Source organism: Suricata suricatta, chromosome 6 (genome assembly GCF_006229205.1).
Source record: "Suricata suricatta isolate VVHF042 chromosome 6, meerkat_22Aug2017_6uvM2_HiC, whole genome shotgun sequence".
Classification (NCBI taxonomy): Eukaryota; Metazoa; Chordata; class Mammalia; order Carnivora; family Herpestidae; genus Suricata; species Suricata suricatta.
The window spans coordinates 71,471,174-71,488,620 of record NC_043705.1 but is presented as its reverse complement, the minus strand read 5'-3'; the positions used below and the strand labels follow the sequence as shown (position 1 = coordinate 71,488,620).

The 17,447-nt window shown below is 35.3% G+C and overlaps 1 long non-coding RNA gene across 1 annotated transcript in view; it reads right to left on the bottom strand.

Moving 5' to 3' along the window:
• Positions 1-12,509: 12,509 nt before the first annotated feature.
• LOC115294110 overlaps positions 12,510-17,447 on the bottom strand; it is a 58,125-nt gene continuing 53,187 nt past the window's right edge. Inside the window, exons 2-3 of the long non-coding RNA XR_003909727.1 lie at positions 15,204-15,335; positions 12,510-12,580 (exon numbers count right to left, since the gene is read on the bottom strand). This is a non-coding gene — a long non-coding RNA (uncharacterized LOC115294110). The remainder of the gene's footprint in view (positions 12,581-15,203; positions 15,336-17,447) is intronic.

Below are 17,447 nucleotides of genomic sequence, written 5' to 3'. Positions count from 1 at the left end.
CCTCTGAAGAACCTGTCATCCATCTCCTCCTTTACAGTGATGATCTAAAGCAAAATGTGACCCAAGGAAAAAAAGTTTTAAAAATACCCAACTTTGTGTCCTTTACAAATTCCTTAGAGAAAGTAGTGGAAAATGCACCTAAAGATAAATAGTAGGTCTTACCAGTACTAAACAATAGGATAGTCATTCATCTATCTAATGAAAATGTGTCAATTCCACAAGGCTTAATTTCATGTAATAACTTCTGAATTTTTCAAAGGGATATGTAGCAAATGTTGACTTTGGAAAATTCATGCACAGAAAACAAGTTTTGTAAATAGCCTTTGACAACTCTTCACTTACAATGGAAGAAATGTCAGAAATAAAACAGGAAAACTCAAATCCTACCATTTTAATAAGTTAAACAATTTTATTTTTCTAATTTTTCTTCCAACTCCTGTGTATTTGCATTCATTCTCATACATAATGGTAACATCATTCTTGGTAAAATAAGAGATGTTTATAATTATTATATGCCCTTTAAAGTTCAATTAAGTTGATCTAACATTATTTATATGACCATTTCTCAATGTTTGGATATTTACTCTTAGAACTTTTTGAACAAAGTTGAATTTTTAGTTATCTAAAATGCCTTACCTGACAATGTCTCAAAGAAAACCATTAATAATTTTAATGTTTTCTCATGAAAATCTCAATTAACAGAACAAAAAAGCTTTCAACATGATGATTTACCCGAGTATATAACTACAGACACTACTTCATGATGTACTTTTAACCAAGTTTTAAATTATCTTTTGTATGAATTACACATTCTTCTCCTTCCAACAGCAAAGATGGCAAACATTTAACTATGGCTAAACAAGCACATTCTTTTCTTTTGTATGAGCCAGACCATATTTCAAACACTGAAAGTCATTTGTGCTTGAATAGTATATGCAAAATCACATCAGGATTTAAGTCTTCAGATGCAATATAAAGGTCACACTATGGGTCCTTTTACTTTATGAAGTTATTTTTCTCTGCCCAGGTTTCCTTCTTTTCATTTAGCAAACATCTGCTGAGTTTCTAAAATGTGTCAAGTATTAAGCTAAACCCATCATTTCTATATGTCAGTGGATCATTGTCTTCTGTCTCATTTGCTCTATGTGTGGTTAAACAGCTGTGGTTCTTTATTTCTTACTTAGAGTCACTCAGTCTCTGACTTTTAATATGACTTTCTACCTACCCATTTGTCTATGTTCCTTCCTTTCTTCATTCATCAGCTATTCTCTGTTATCTCCTCACTCTTTAAATTCAAAGATATGTTTAGTCTTAAGGTATATTGAATAGTTTTATAGTTTCCTTTCTGTAGAGTACCTTCTCCTGGTTTGTGTACGTATGTCAGTATTCACTATTAGGAAGAAAGTAGATAGTAATGATTTTTATAAAAATAATGATAAACCCAAAGTGGATACTATTGTATTCTAAATAAACAAGCATAATTTGAAGTGCAAAACACTATAACAAAATTGCTTATATAGCTATTATACTGTATGTTGCTTATAATAAACTGAAATTTTAGGTTTTAATGATAATTGCTGAAATTCAATGTTAATTATCATTGTATTTTTCAAAATCATATAAATAGAATTTCTTTGTAAATTCACCATGATCACTACACCCTGCATACATATCACACTGAACTTAAAGCTACTTCAGAACATTACCACTGAGACTGGTCTTTGTGCATTTCAAAATCCCAACCCGTGAAAATCTCAGGGCACAGATTTAATGCCATAAACATAGGTTGGAAAGAAAAGAAGCAGTCCAGGTCATCTCTTCCCCAAAAGATAATATTTTACAGGTTACAGGAAAGGAGAAAAAACTAGAGGAGGTGATGAATGACAGAGGTTGGTAAGAAACAAACAAACTCCACAGAAAGGGACACACAACCAGGAGAGAGAGCCTCACTTCCAACCAGCCCCCAAACCATCACTTGTCTTTGCCAGAGTCCAAGGAAAGCTGAAACAGCACCCACAGCTCGAGGTATCTCTGAGAGTACTTTCTATCACTAGGAATTCCAGAGCCATTTTGTTTTATTCATGGTGTTTTATGGTAAGGAATTTCCAGTTTGCTGATCAGTATCTGTTGTATCCATCCCAAGACTTTCACAGTCTCATTAGAAATATTCTGGACTATATGCTCCTTCAATGGCCCAAGAGACTCACAATTCTCTTAGATGGAAGATGAGGCCCTAGACATTGAGGAGAGCAGCAAGCTGTGGGCAGGGGAAACCTCCCTGCACCTCGGTGTCTGGGACAGAATGAGCTGCATTTCCCCTGAGCCAGGTAAGAACTGGAACAAGGACACTGCTATATTGATAGAGAGATGTACACGACATAAAAAGAAAAACAAGGAAGAAAATGCTCTTTTTTACTTATAGGAACCTTACATCCAGCCATCTGCATTTTTCCTTTCTCTTATTACTTTCTGTTTTACACTTCTTCAGGTACTTAACTAACAGCACACTGGCAGAGTGGTCAAAAGTAATGTGTTTTTTCCTCCCAGTGCTTTGAGATCTTAACACAAGGAAGAACTATATGACATATATGACATATTTTACCTTTACATTCCTCAGGGCTATATTTTTGTCATACATGTTAATCAAGTATGAGAATTTGAAATCAGTACAATGCTAATTTTCAAGAGTACTACTCATGAGATTTTGTGCTAATTAACATCTTTCTCTGCGAGAGCTCAAATATCCACTAAATAATTAACGTCTACCATTCAAATCTTTTCTGATAAAAAGATGGAAATGATTTCAAGATTAGGCCATGTACTGGGGACACGAAGAACTTTTCCTTATGATACCTAACTCAGAATGCCTGTTTACCACCATGCAGCATTTGAGTAAAAAGTACTATAAGGAGTTGATACTTTTAAGATATAAAATTTATATTGGCAAATAAAGGAATATATATTTCTATTATCACTGTGTAAATCTTTAATGATTTCAGTTTTTATAGAAGAAATATGTACAAAGAAAGTGAAATACTTTTTATTCTATAATTTTTCTCAATAATGCAACAAAATATAATTATAGAGATTAGATTATTTTTCTACCCAAATGCTCTGATGTTTCTCTTTGACACACACAAACAGACAGAAACATAGTCATTCATCCATTTAAAAGAGTTTACCTTATTATATGACAACGACTAGTTGAGGCACTAGAGATACTAAAGACAAACCATTCAAAATCCCCACAGATCTTACGTATGTTTTAAGTAAAATACTGCTCATGAAGATTTGTATATGACTATATTACAAAGCAACTTGGGGTGCCTGGGTGGCTCAGTCAGTTAAGCATCCAACTTCGGCTCTGGTCATGATCCTGTGGCTCGTGGGTTCAAGCCCTGCATTGGACTCTGGGCTCACATCCTGGAATCTTCTTTAGATTCTATGTCTCCCTCTCTCTGCCCCTTCCCCATTCACGTGCTGTCTGTCCCTCTCAAAAACTGAATAAACATTAAAAAAATTATAACACAAGCAACAAACTTTTTTGTGTCAATCAAAAATGTAACAGTATACTTGGGCTTATATCTAATGGTAATACATAATCATGGTCCTAATGGGATTTAAGAGTGCATAGGAGGCAGCTTACTCAAAAGGTAGAGTTGAATACCTACTTTGTGAAATAAAGTAATGCCTAGTTTTCTCTTCTCATCTTGATCATTTAATATTTAAACTTGAAATTTCACCTAAACACATGTATTTGCATATCTTTTAACTCTTACCCCTCACCCCACCACACACTAGGTCAGACTCCTGATCTGATTGATTTCTGTTCAGCTATAGTGTTTGTTTTGTCTTGTTTTTGTTTAGTTTTTCTTTTGATGCACCCTCCCTCAGACTCATTGGAGGGTTTTGAAAGAATCTACATTCTGAGTTCTGGTACCCTAGTTGCCAGCCTGTTTAAAGTCATGGGCCACTGGGCTATGGATGCTCTTCATGAACTACCATTAGCACTCTGGGGAGAGAAGCGTCAAACCCTCCGTATTCCTAGCTTTGTGATATTAGAGGCAGAGGATGGAGAAGATTAAGATAACAGGATGAGAAAGAGAAAGGAAGAGAATGGGGATGGTTCAATGGTTCTAAATGCCCATCTAACCCATTCTTTCTAAAACCCAAATGAACAAATTTGAGCTGCTCTTCGGAGCTATTCATATACATAATTTTGAACACTTAAGCAAAGTGACCTAAGCTTAAAGCTGCTTCTACACCTGTTTGACAAGCTATGAAATTCCTTCTTTGCTGGGATCATAGGTCCCAATACCCATGGGGCCAGGAAGGAAATGTAAGTAGAAGCACCAGGCTGGGATTAAGGCAAGAGCAAGTGGTGTTTATTGTGGGAAGTAGAGATTACATGAATCAGTAAAGGATGCAGCTGCTTGTCAGATCTTTCTGATTGTTTCTTTTCAAATAATGGGGGTCCAGTGTTCCCAAACCTTATTTTATATCAGTAGTGCTGCAAACACACCTAATCTGGTTTGGACATATACAATGGTCAGGTTTTCCCAGACAGCAGTGGCTGCCAAAGTCAGGGTGATGAAGGTTAGCTTCTCACACGCAAGGAAAGTAACGTTCCAACCACAATCTGCCACAGAGAGAATTTTTTCTTTAATAAAAGGTGAGTTATAAGCAAGCAACAACAAAAAAGTTAATGTGACATGTTTTGTTTTGTTTTGTTTTATAGAAGTCTCACTGTAGCCTAAAAGCTCCAGTCACAGCCTTGTGAAGGCAGAAACTGCAAGATTCCTGAGATTGTATTACATGCCCTTTTGTTGGCATGCTACAATTTTGAAAGCTCCTAAATAAATGGCTATACCTAGGGCATATTAAAGACAAACCTGGGGTGCTGGGTTCCAGGGAGGCAGGATAGAGGTTCAGGTATGAATCAGAGTCAGCTTTGCAGAATTCAAAAACATATGTGTGGAGACAATGTGTATATCGTGCAGAATACCTTTAATTTCACTTTTGAAACCCAATTCTTACATTCACTCAAACTAAAAGACCAAAATTTTACTGATAAAGATCCATCTTTGATAAAAAGCCAAAGAAGACTTAGAACAGCTGTTTGAGATGTGTAGCCCTGACTGCAAATTACTAGCTTTGACTAATTGCAGTGAGAATTAAAACTAAACTAACATACAGAGCCGCAGTTCTGTATTAATCATCCTGAAAGCATTTTACATTACAGATATATTACCAAGACGATTCATATATTTTATGTAAAATGTCTTCATTTTAAAGTCAAATTATTTTTTCAAATATTGTTACTAAATAGAACATACATTCATTTGGCAAGCTGCTATTCTGTGGTCCTTGCTTTAATAAAAACGTTTGGATATTTTTTGTTATTAGAGTTAAATGGCTCAAAAATGTTAATGAGGATATTTAATAAAGAATGAATGAGTTTCAGTTGAATGTAAAGGACTCAGCTTTTTTCTACATGAGGAGATATATATGGAAACAGTGAGAAGGGAATGGAAGAAAGGATATTCCAATGAAAAAAAAAAAAAAAAGGAGGGCAGAGAGGAGTTAAAGACCACAATAACTAATTGCCTGCTTTCCCAATTACTTAGCCAGTTACCACACACTTCCTCCAGGGAGCAACAGCTGGGCCAAAGAGGGGTCTTCTTTGTGTAAATATACATCTTAGCCACTTAGCAAGAACCGATCTAATTGTGTATCACTTCATGGCATATTTTGTGTCTTTATTCTTGGCACTACAATATTTTACTCTATTTTCCAACATCTAATTGCAGTGAGGTTATTATCAGCCTTTTCAAAGGAATCAGAATTATTGAATCATGATCTTTGGAAGTTGGGTCTAAGTGGTCTATATTTAAAGGCTCAACAAATAATTATGATCACACTAAAGTTTGAAAATTACTGCTCCATCTATTAATTACACAGTCAACATAAGCTTGAGTGCACTGTCCCACCATGTAGGACTCATTAAGAGAGAAAAATAAATAGACAAGGCTAGAAAAAACAAGGGGGGTGGTTTGTGATATATCTATCTATATCTATATCTATATCTATATCTAATCTATATCTATATCTATATCTATCTATATATCTATATCTATATCTATATCTATATCTATATCTATATGGCCTCTTTCACAGAGTCAATTCCCCAACCCTTACTAATCACATGCCATTCTTAGAACCCACTTCCTTCTCTGTTCTGTCTTAACCATTCCTTCTATCCTCACTGTAGCTCAGCCTTATTTTCTCAAGAACTTGCTCACTCTAATTAACTCACTCTATTTTACCACTTCAATCATTCATTTCTCAACTTACCCCTAACTTTTAAAACTTACTAACAACTTTGTAAATACAGATATTCCATTTTGGTATTCTCGGGCTTGACTGTGGTGGTGGCTCCACAACTCTATATGTCTGTCCAAACTCATAGAACTACAAAAAAACATTAAAAAGGTGAATTTTATCTCCTTTCTCTGCCCTTCCCCCACTTGTACTTTGTCTCTCTCAAAAATAAAAATTAAAAAAATCTATTTTTAAAAATGTGAATTTTACCATATGCAAATTGTATGTAAATAAACCTGACTTCAAAAGTAAATTTTATTTTTAAAAATCCTGTTTTCAGTTCCATTTGCTTCTCTCTGAATCTACAAATAAGTGAGGAGAAGAGAAGCAGAAAAGAGTGGGTATAAATTTTGCAAGGCTTATTAAATCAGCATATTTGTGCCTTAAGATACTTTTACCAAGTTGAATAGTTAAAAAAAATCAAAGCATGTAGCTTCTATTATACGTTGAAAGTGAGTCTACAGACACAACCAGTAAATTGTGGCCAAAGGGGTACAAATTAGGGAAGAAGTGGTAAAGTTATCTTTCTACTACATTATGGTTTGAAGTTCAAGTTTCCCCTGGATTGTAAGGTCAGAACAGTCTTTTTCTCACTGCCGACTTAAGAGGAACAAAAACTACTCCTTTTACATAAGGAAGAATCGGGGTCTTTCTTTGGTAGTCGGCAGCCTTCCCATGGGGTTTCATCAGTAGAGCTATCAGATGGTCACAGGATAGTATAACTTAGTAAAATTTTATAAATGTGTTTCCCCCTCAGAACTGTTTCATTAGATGCTTTAATCACTAGAATTATAATGAGAGCCCTGGAACTGTAAGAGAAATGATTCATCAGGTTATGCAGCTTTTACAGAAGTCCAAGTCTATAAATTGTCTTTAGCGTTCTATCTTTGCTGAGTTTTAATTATAATAGGCCATGTTAATTTGATCAAGGCTTCTATGTCCATGCAGATATACAACTAAAGTACCTTCTAGAAACATTGTTTTAAATCTTATTTGTGTTTATATATTCTTCTGATAAATTGCTAATGAGATTTCGTAATATTGGAAGTATTTGTATTAGGTATTTGGGAGATTTGTTTTAATGTACAATAATAAAATATTGTCACTTGACATTTTATTTCCCTCAGTGTAAGTCAGTATTTTAAACCCATATTGTGTTTATTTGCCTTATGCCCACATCTGATAGCATGCCCATTATTTCCAGATTGCATGGTCAACTGCCTCCATTTTCCAACAACACTGCATTCATAAGAGAGAAGCACTAATACTGATTGCCACTGACTCTAAGTGAAGGTTTATTTCCTGTGTGATTTTCTATTTCATTATTGATAATTTCACAGTCTATGTTTCATAATTAAATTTCAGATGGTCTGGGCTAATACAAACGCAAAGAAATGTCACTAGCTGAGCAAATGGTGGTTTTACAGACTGGAAAACTATGTAGTTTCCAGTGTAACAAGTGACTTTCAAATCCTGGGAAGATCCTTCTTCCCCAGATTTGTATCCTATTTATTAGACTCCTTTCCTCAGTCACCGGATTTCACGAAACTTCAAGTTGACAATTTTTCATCTCTTCTAGACTTCCTGCATTTCATGTTTCAGGATCTTCTGAAAACTCTTATGTCAACATTTCAGATATTGATTCAAAATCCTTCTAAAATGCAACTATCCTCAGGAAGAAATATCAGCCATTGACACCTCAAATGAACTTAATTTCTAAAGATGGAAGAGTAGAATGAGAAAGAGAGAAATCAAACATTATTTTGCAGTTCAGAAAGAATTGACTTTTATCCAGGATTTCAAGGCTCAGGACAACCAGAGGTTCATTTATCTCCTACTCATTTGTAAGATTAAGATTTTTACCCCTTTACTAAAACAAAGTTTTTATAAATAGACAACAGATGAAATCTGTATACTCAAGGGAGAAAGACCTGCTGGTAAGAAGCCTAAGGTGACAAAACTGGGAGAGTAGTAAGTTAAAGATTCAGAAAGTTTTTAAGTGATGGAGTAATATGTGGCATAAAGACCCAGAAACATCAAACAAGTTCAAATTATTAAGACTGTTAATCCAATGGGATTTCTTTTCAGATAATTCAAGTATAATTTGAATTATCTGTATAGTATAATTTATAGTATAAAGTGGTATAACATTTTCAAAATTATCCGTAAAATTTTATGAATTAATTTTGATTCAAAATATCATTTAAATATTTTTTCTTATTTTATTGGAATTAGAAATGAATTTCATTGCATTTTCACTTTAAATGAGCTCTTTCAATGAACATCTTTAAAGGTAATTCAGAACTACCTATGATCTGAATAATCTATTTTTATCAGAAAAAAAAATATGAGTTAGTTACCAGATAATGGGTTTTTAGTTCTCCATTAACAGCCATTTGCTAAGATTTCATGCTACTGCTTTAGTGTCTATTTTTAGGATGTTGTTTAATGAATCAGACTAAGTGGCAGCTCAATTTCACAATCTAGCTCATGTGATCACAGCTATGCAGGAGATGATTATCTGATCCATAGAATGATCCTTTGCCACAACTGCCATTTTAATCACATTATATATATACAGCTTCAACTGGAAAGCTCTGAGGCAGAATTTTTATAATACTTAATAGTTTATTTCTACCTCTGCTTATTACTAAATTACCTAAATATCAGTCCCCAAACAAAAAATCTGAAAATTCTATTTGATTTACCTCTATTCTTAATCTTTTACATTCTAACAATTGCCAAGTCAATATAATGCCATCATTTTTTTCTCGTACTTTATCACTACTATATTTAAGAATTATTATAGTCTTCCCAGTATCAACTAAAAAGAAGTATTTTATGTACATATTCCTACAAATTATATATATTTCTAACATCTATTTCTATTGGACCCAAATGAGTCACTTAATCACTACAAAAATCCAGCAGTCCAGACATGCTAGAAGACTTCCTGTACTCCTGTTTTTCCATGAATATGAAAATCCATTTCATCTTATCTGCCTATTGAAGGCTCAAGACTCAAGATTCTTCTTTAAACATTTCAATTAAAAATCATATTTCATATGTCTATTTTTTAATTTTTTTTAATTTCTTAATTTATTTTTGAGACACAGTGCAAGCAGGGGAGGATCGGAGAGAGAGGGAGATACAGAATCTGAAGCCGGCTCCAGGCTCTGAGTTAGCTGTCAGCACAGAGCCCAATGCAGGGCTCAAACTCACAAACCCTGAGATCATGACCTGAGTTGAAGTCGGATGCTTAACCGACTGAGCCACGCAGGCGCCCCTCATATGTCTATTTGAGCACATGAAGCTGAGTGCTAGGTGCTTACATGCTTTTTTCTCTGGGAAATCCTCCCCATACTATCACATCAGAGATAAGAGCTACATTCTTGGTGACCAAACCACACATTGTATGCAACTCCTTTCCACCTCTCATTTCACTTTGACTTTTGTTAGTTATTTGCTTAAGTGCTTGCCTCCTACACTGCATTGTAAAATCCCACAGTATATGCTTAAGACCTACCAGGATGCTTTATGTAAGAAAATCAAGTAATAAGGTTATTGAATGAGGAAATGAATAAATAAATGTTGATCACAATGCAGAGGAATAGACTTCTTGTTCCAGAATATAGATTAGATACCCAAGATGCCAAGTTTTCCTGTCTTCCACCAAAGCACTGAATGATTATAAATTTATTAAAAATAAATCCATTAAGGTACTGAACATAGAAGGAAGGAAAATATTGAACTAAGATTAGGATACATCTTTGAAATAATGAAGGAAACAAGCACATGGGAGAAAAATGCAGCAAAGAAAAAGGTTTTGTTTCATGTTATGTCTTGTTCTGTTTTTGGTTTTCCATAAAGAAATGCTCAGTTGATAAAATAACAAGTTAGAATAGGAGGAGGAGCACAAAAGGTGATTGATCAAAAGCTCCAATTGCATAGCATCACAAATCCATATCCCCAATAAGCATAGTGGTGGTTTGCTCCTGGACTGCAGTCTAAGGAGATTAATTATTCCAGGGGAATCTGGAGAGTCCTAACACTGGATGGTTGGATCTATTCCAGTTATTTATTGCTGCATGACCAGCATCTCCAAAAAGGGTTTTAGACATCAACTGTTTTATTTGCTCTTGAATATATGGGTCAGGACCTGCAGGAGCAAAGTTCTGCTGCTGCAGAAAGGTTATACAGTCACCAGCAGTCAGTTGGTAGATGGCTTGGAATACAAAGGTCCAAAACGCTTCACTCACATTGCTGATGTCCCAGGGCTCCTCCTGACTGGTCTTAGTCTGGGTTTTATCCTGACATGGCTGTCTCAGGACAATGAGTCTTCTTATGGCACCACTGACTTCCAAGTGGTCAAGAGAAAAGCTGCAGACTTGTTAAGGAAAAGACTGGAAGTTTTATAAAGTCACTTCTGTTATATTCTACTGATCAGGCAGGAACCAGGGACAGCCCAGATTCCAGGAGAGAAGAAATAGAGTCCATAATTACTGAGGTCAAAAAAAGTTACATTGCAAACTAGCATGTGGGATAAGAAGTGTTTTTACTAATTTTGAAAACATAGTCTACCTTCTATACACAATCCCTTCCTTCAGGCAAAATCCATTTGCATCTCTTCCCAAAATTTTATTCTATGACAGCATCAGGCCCAGGCTTGAGGACAAAGTTTTCTTTATCAAAGTTGTGTCCAGGGACAATAAGTTTCTCCAAGTACACTTCTTTGGGTGCAACATCTTAGCTCCAGAGACGTAGAAGTGAAAAACAAAGAGTGTGTGCCACCACCTTTACCCAACATATAATAGGGAACCAGAAGTAGAATAACTTCTCATTCAAAACGGGGGGAAAACAGGAAGCATACAGCAGTAATTACTCCATAGCAATTTTGAAATTCACTGAGTAGATGTCACCAACTACTGCTGTTCTGGTTATGACTATGTATTGAGTACAATTCACCTGTGCTCCCAGGGAGTAGTTTTTCTCAGAGTTTGGCGCTAATCCCTGCTTTACATTCGTTAAGACAGTGCCCATGTTTTCAGTTCAGTATTTTCCTTGCTTGCTTCCTATCTGGAAAAGTTTAGGAACCGAGAGACCTCTTTATCATTTTGTACTCTCTTGTCAACTTCCATCCAAATCGGTATAATTCCTGTAAAAGAAATGTACTTTCTCCATATATCAAATATACTGCAATCCAACAGATAATGATATATCCACAAATATTGTCAAGACATGCTCCCCTCTACTAAACTCCATGAATCAGAATATCATGGGACAAATCACTTAGGATTCTAAGAAACCCTTCTCTGAAGCTGAGAGTTCCAAGCACATTTCAAGCTTTCTGATGTCTTGACACAGGGTCTTCCAGAAATACTCTTGACTTGATATTGATACCCAGGCCACATTTAATTGGCAGCACCTGGATTTCATCTTAGCTCTGTCGCCATTTCCTACTTTGAAGATAAATTGTCAGCTGGAGAAGCTGGAACTACAACTATTTTCTTTTTCAAATGTGGCAAGTCCTAGGGTAGAAGTTATTCCTTTAAAGTCTAATTGAAAATTAAATAGCTTTTTTGTTGATATCTCTCACTTTTAAATAAACACTTAAAGTCAGTTATAATTTTCAATATTCCACATAACCACATACCCAGATCTTCAAGTAAATGGCATCCATTCCTATCTTACAAGATACTATAGATACAGAACCATTCCTCCAACAAATCAAACTGGTTGAATTTTACCCAGCCTCAAATAACAATTTTCTCATTGCCATTCTGTTCTCCACAGTAGGTTCCTTTGCTCCTTACAGGCCCTTACTGGTATTTGGTCACTAAGCCAATGACACATATTTATAGTTTTTGTTAGTGCAAAAGACTCTGACTTTTGTTTCAGCTGATTACCTATATGTGACTGAAATCCTCAGCTCCTGCACTCTGAGACCACCGTGATAATATTTATACAAGTGCTATGTCCTCTGCAGGCTGTTCATAGCAGACAACTGAGTGTTGCAGGAATGCTGAGACAGGTGTATATATACATGATAACAAATGCTCCCAAAATTTAGCAGTTTAAGTCAACACCATTTATGATTTCATGATTCATTGGATGAGGATATTGAGCAAAGCTTGCCAGGCAGTACTTCTGCTCTATGCAGTGTTGGCTGGGTCAGTCTCTCAGCTGTATTCTCTGATATCTGGGTTGGGGAAGAAAATCCAAAAAGGCTTTGTTCATGTGTGTTGTACTACCTTGATTTTCCATGTCAACTTTTTTTCTTTATGTTACAGAAGTGGGCTTCTTCATGGTCATCTCAGGATATTCATATTTCTTATGTGGCATCTTATTTCCACAAGAGGATATTACAAGAAGTGAAGGAACACATTGCAGACCAAAGGCTCAGTTGCAGAAGTTATACAGTCACTTCTGCTGCATTCTATTGGCCAAAACAGCTTCTGAGCCTGGGCAGACTGCTGCAGAAAAGCAAATCCATGATAGGAGCCTATGTATCAATCATGAAAATATAATATTTATATCTTCTGCTACTGGGAAAGTCATTGACATTCCCTGATGTTGTACTCTTAATCCAACACTATATACAAGCAAAAGCCACAATTCCCAAGGGTTGCTCTTGGCCAATGACTGAGGGTGGCAGGGACATTGAGGCAAGTCCATCCTTCAAGATGCTGGAATCCTTTGATAGTGTACCTGGCCTGAGGGCTCCCCTAGAGCCTGACATAACAGTTGCCCTCCTAGGTCAAGTTCCATCCTCCAGTTCCAGAATTGTTAATATCTCTTCTGGTTCTCAGTAATACATTGGTTAGTTAGTATATATTCTTAATATTGGAAGGGCAACAATGTAAGCTATTTATTTCTTTGGCTATAAAAGAATTTAACCAGAAAACTGGAAAATTCTAAGTCAAAAACAGTGTGGTGCCCAACAGTTTCAAGTCTTATTACATGAAAGCCGTCACTAAGGGTGTATTATAAAATGATGACTGTAACATGAGAAGACTAGAGCGTAACGAGCTGTGCAGCTGGAAGGTGTTTGAATTTTGGCACCTTCTCCCTTTATGCTAAAAAGGGACCTCATAATAGGCTACTGGAATAGGCAGAGTGAGAAAGAAATAGCCTGTTGTCCTTAGGGAAATGCACAAATTAATGACTAAAGTTAAAAGCAATGACCATAAAAGATAAATGAAGAAAGATCACGTGGACTTGACTCAGGTTTGGGAATGTTCCTTCTTTCCATCTGAGGTTCTTCTTTCCCACACTCCAGCAACAATGGAGATCAACCTCACTCTCTTGGCTCTTAGTGTCCTCGCCAGTCCACATGAGGGTAGGGCCAGATGATCTTCTAGGTTCTACTTGGTTCTACAGTTTAAAAATATTACTATAGAAGGGCTGATGCATAGGAGCACATGTACCCCAGTGTTCATAGCAGCACTTTCTACAATAGCCAAAAGCATGCAAAGAGCCTAAATGTCCATCACCTGATTAATGGATCAAGAAGATGTGGTATATATATACAATGGAGTACTAAATGGCAATGAGAAAGAATGACATATGGCCATTTGTAGCAAAGTGGATGGACTTTGAGGGTGTCATGCTAAGTGAAATAAGTCAGGCGGAGAAGGACAGATACCATATGTTTGCACTCATAGGTCTAACAGGAGAAACCTGACAGAGGACCATAGGGAGGGGAAGGGGGAAAGAGAGTTGGGGAGAGAGAGGGACACAAATCATAAGAAACTATTGAATACTAAAAATGAACTGAGGGCTGAAGGGGGGGTGGGGGAAGGGGGTGATGGTCATGGAGGGGGGCACTTGTGGGGAGAAGCATTGTGTGTTATATGGAAACCAATTTGAAAGTAAACTATTATTAAAAAATAAAATAAAAGACAGTTCATAATAAAAATTAAATAATAAAAAAAATAAAAACATTACTATAACTCCAGTCGGACTGGTTCATTTCCTTTTTGACTTGATGTGGGTGCCATTTAAGTGCAATCTATTCAGTCCATAGATATGAAGTCAGAAGAGCATCTCTAGCAATTACACTGCACTAGCTACATTCTCTACAGCCTCAATTCAAATTTCAATGTTTACGGACAGAGAGAACTCTCTTTTAGCACTTAAATATAAGAGAAAAACAGATGGACTAGAAAAGAGCATCTCAACAACTAAAACTTATTGCCCTAATTATCATATATACATAAACAAGCATCCATCTCAATACAAAACAATTAATTTATGGGTAAATGTGTTATATGTAAGTTCCAAAATGTTTTCTTTAACTGGAATGTTTTAATATTGATAAACCTTATTGTTTTTCAATTACTCATTTATAATTTTGGAAAACATCCAATATCTTAATGGATATAAATACCAGAGTTCTGTCTACAGGGATGATTTCATTTAGAGAGAGAGACAGGGAGAGGAAGGGAAGGGAAGGGAAGAAAAGACTTGGCAATACCTACAGCAGGGCTGCCATTATCTTTATTCCCACAAGATTTTAAAAAGCATGAAGATTCATTATTTGTTACTATTGTTATTCTATAAAACAATTTCTTTGCAATTACTAAACTTCTAATTTTACCTTGAAAGAGCGTGTAAGTGACAGAAGCAAGGGTTGTATCAGTGGAAATAACTCAAAAACATACATTTTTTAATTTGAAAGAAAAGAAATGGAAATATTTGAAAAATTGTGCTCTGTGCAAAATAACACATGTGAAAAGCAGGGCTGTGATTCCAAGTTGTGGTTTAGCATCCAGGATTTCATAGGATTATCGAGTGTACCACAGTATCTATTAAGTACTGACCTCTGCCACAGAAACTTGGCATGAATTCTTCTCCTCAGGAAACAGCTATAGCCAGAGAACTTCTGGTTTCTTTTATATTTATGCAGAATATTGAGCTGATCAAGCCATGTTTATGGTAGCTGTCCAAACAGACTGTGGAAAAACATGATAAATTATCCTTAAAAGAGAAATGTTGAGTGATGTTAAGAGGTCTGAAATTTTAATTTCAATTAAACCATTTTAATCAATTTCCTGGTGATTAATCAATTTTTCACATAGTTTACCATATTATTCGGAGAAAACCAGAAAAAATCTCATAATGATAAAGAAAATATCAAACATATCATAAAGAAAGACATGTGCTCTTGATGAGATTTATATATGGTGTCCTTTTCCTGCTTTAAATTCTCTAGTAGTTAACTTGGCATTTATCTAGTACTTACTATGCCAACCACTGGTTTTATGGGAGATAAAATATATATATATATATATATATATATACACACACACACATATACATATATATATACATATATATATATATATGATCATTCTATTCTCACAAGTACCATAGGAGATAGACAGCATTATTATTCACACTTTTTTATATGAGGATACTGAGACACAAAGAAGTAAATACCTTGTCACCAGTCATATATTCTCCCAAAGACTTAAATAGGGATGTCTGTCTTAACACACTAGACCAGCCTGATGTGATCCTTGGTTTCCTTGGAAGCCAAACTCCCTTTCTCCTCAACTTTTGCATGTCACTCACACTAACCTACTTTGACCCCTTAAACAAGTAATTCCCTCTCAAGTTCATTACTATTTTCTTTTCCTACTTGCTCTTCATTAGCCTTGAAAATGGAATGGTACTTCCTGACAGAAGTTCCCTTTATTGACTCTTCTTTGTCTTGGCCCCTCTTCCTAGGTCCTCCCATAAATACCCTATGGTTATTTCCATCACTGAATCCATCAACTCAACTATAGAGCATCTATTTACTTATCTCTTTTGAGGTAAAAAAAAAAAAAAGTTCCATCTTCTCTATACCAGCTCCCATAATTCCTCAAATCAGTACTATAATACTGATTACTAAATTCATCATAAACCTAACTCTAGCTTTAAGGCTAATAAAGAAACAAAAAACATTACATAACATGTACATGTCAATTGTAATGTGAGTACCTTCAGAAATGAAAATGTATATTAAACATATCTATCCCCAGAAGAGGGGACATTATATTACAGATCAATTATATAGTACCCACTTGATGATGTTTTTGAAATGACTAAATGAAAATGGAGACAAAAAACTATTTCTGCCTTCACCCTGTAATGATTTTAATAATTTTTGGTTGAAATATTTTAGTTATAATATTGAAAAATTCTTTTATGTGAAATAATACCAGATGAATTTGTTCATTTTGCACAAATGGATTTACATATAGAAGTTTTCAATTATAGGCCAGTAATTATTGTGTTGCTTCATCCTTATCCTCCTGAAATATAACAAAATGAGATGAATGCTCTAAAATTTTGAACAAAATGTAGAAAATATTTAGAAAAAATGATGTAGAAGAACACTGTAATTTTCTTGAGAGATAATTTTGCCAAATCCGAAGTGGAAAAAATACCTTTAATTGGTATCTTCCAAGCACTTAGACTTCAGAAGAAAAATTAGAAAAAGGAAAAAAAAAAACAAAAAAACTAAGATCATGTCGGAAAGCCAAGTTTGTCTTAGTAATTCCTAGGTATCATTTATTAAGAGGTTTATGTGTGACGTAGGGAACTGTAGAGGAAGTTGGTTCCTGACTGTACCAACAAGCCTACTTATGGAATTAGGTATGTTTAAATGTTTCAGTATCTAAGGTCAGTGTATGTCAACTTCTTGGAAGAAAAAACAGTTTGCATCAAAGACCTCTATATACTAGGGAATATGCTCCCCAAAAGAAGGGGTACCAGGGAAACACAATATTGCATAGTTGTTCATAAGAATAAATCCTCATCAATATGCTACATCAATTAGGATGGCTTAACTGAGGCATTTTCCTCTAACTTCTGAAAATAAAGAGATATTGGCCATAACTAGGATGATTCATAGCTACAATAACACATTTCACAAATATCGTCAGGAGCTTTAGTCGCATTTCATAAGATAACAGCTATTACTGTGCTAAGCAAGAGTCTTTTATAACAGAGGAGACAGCCAGCAAAAGGAAGCTAACCTATCCAACACCCTCCTGGATCAATATATAATTGCTTAT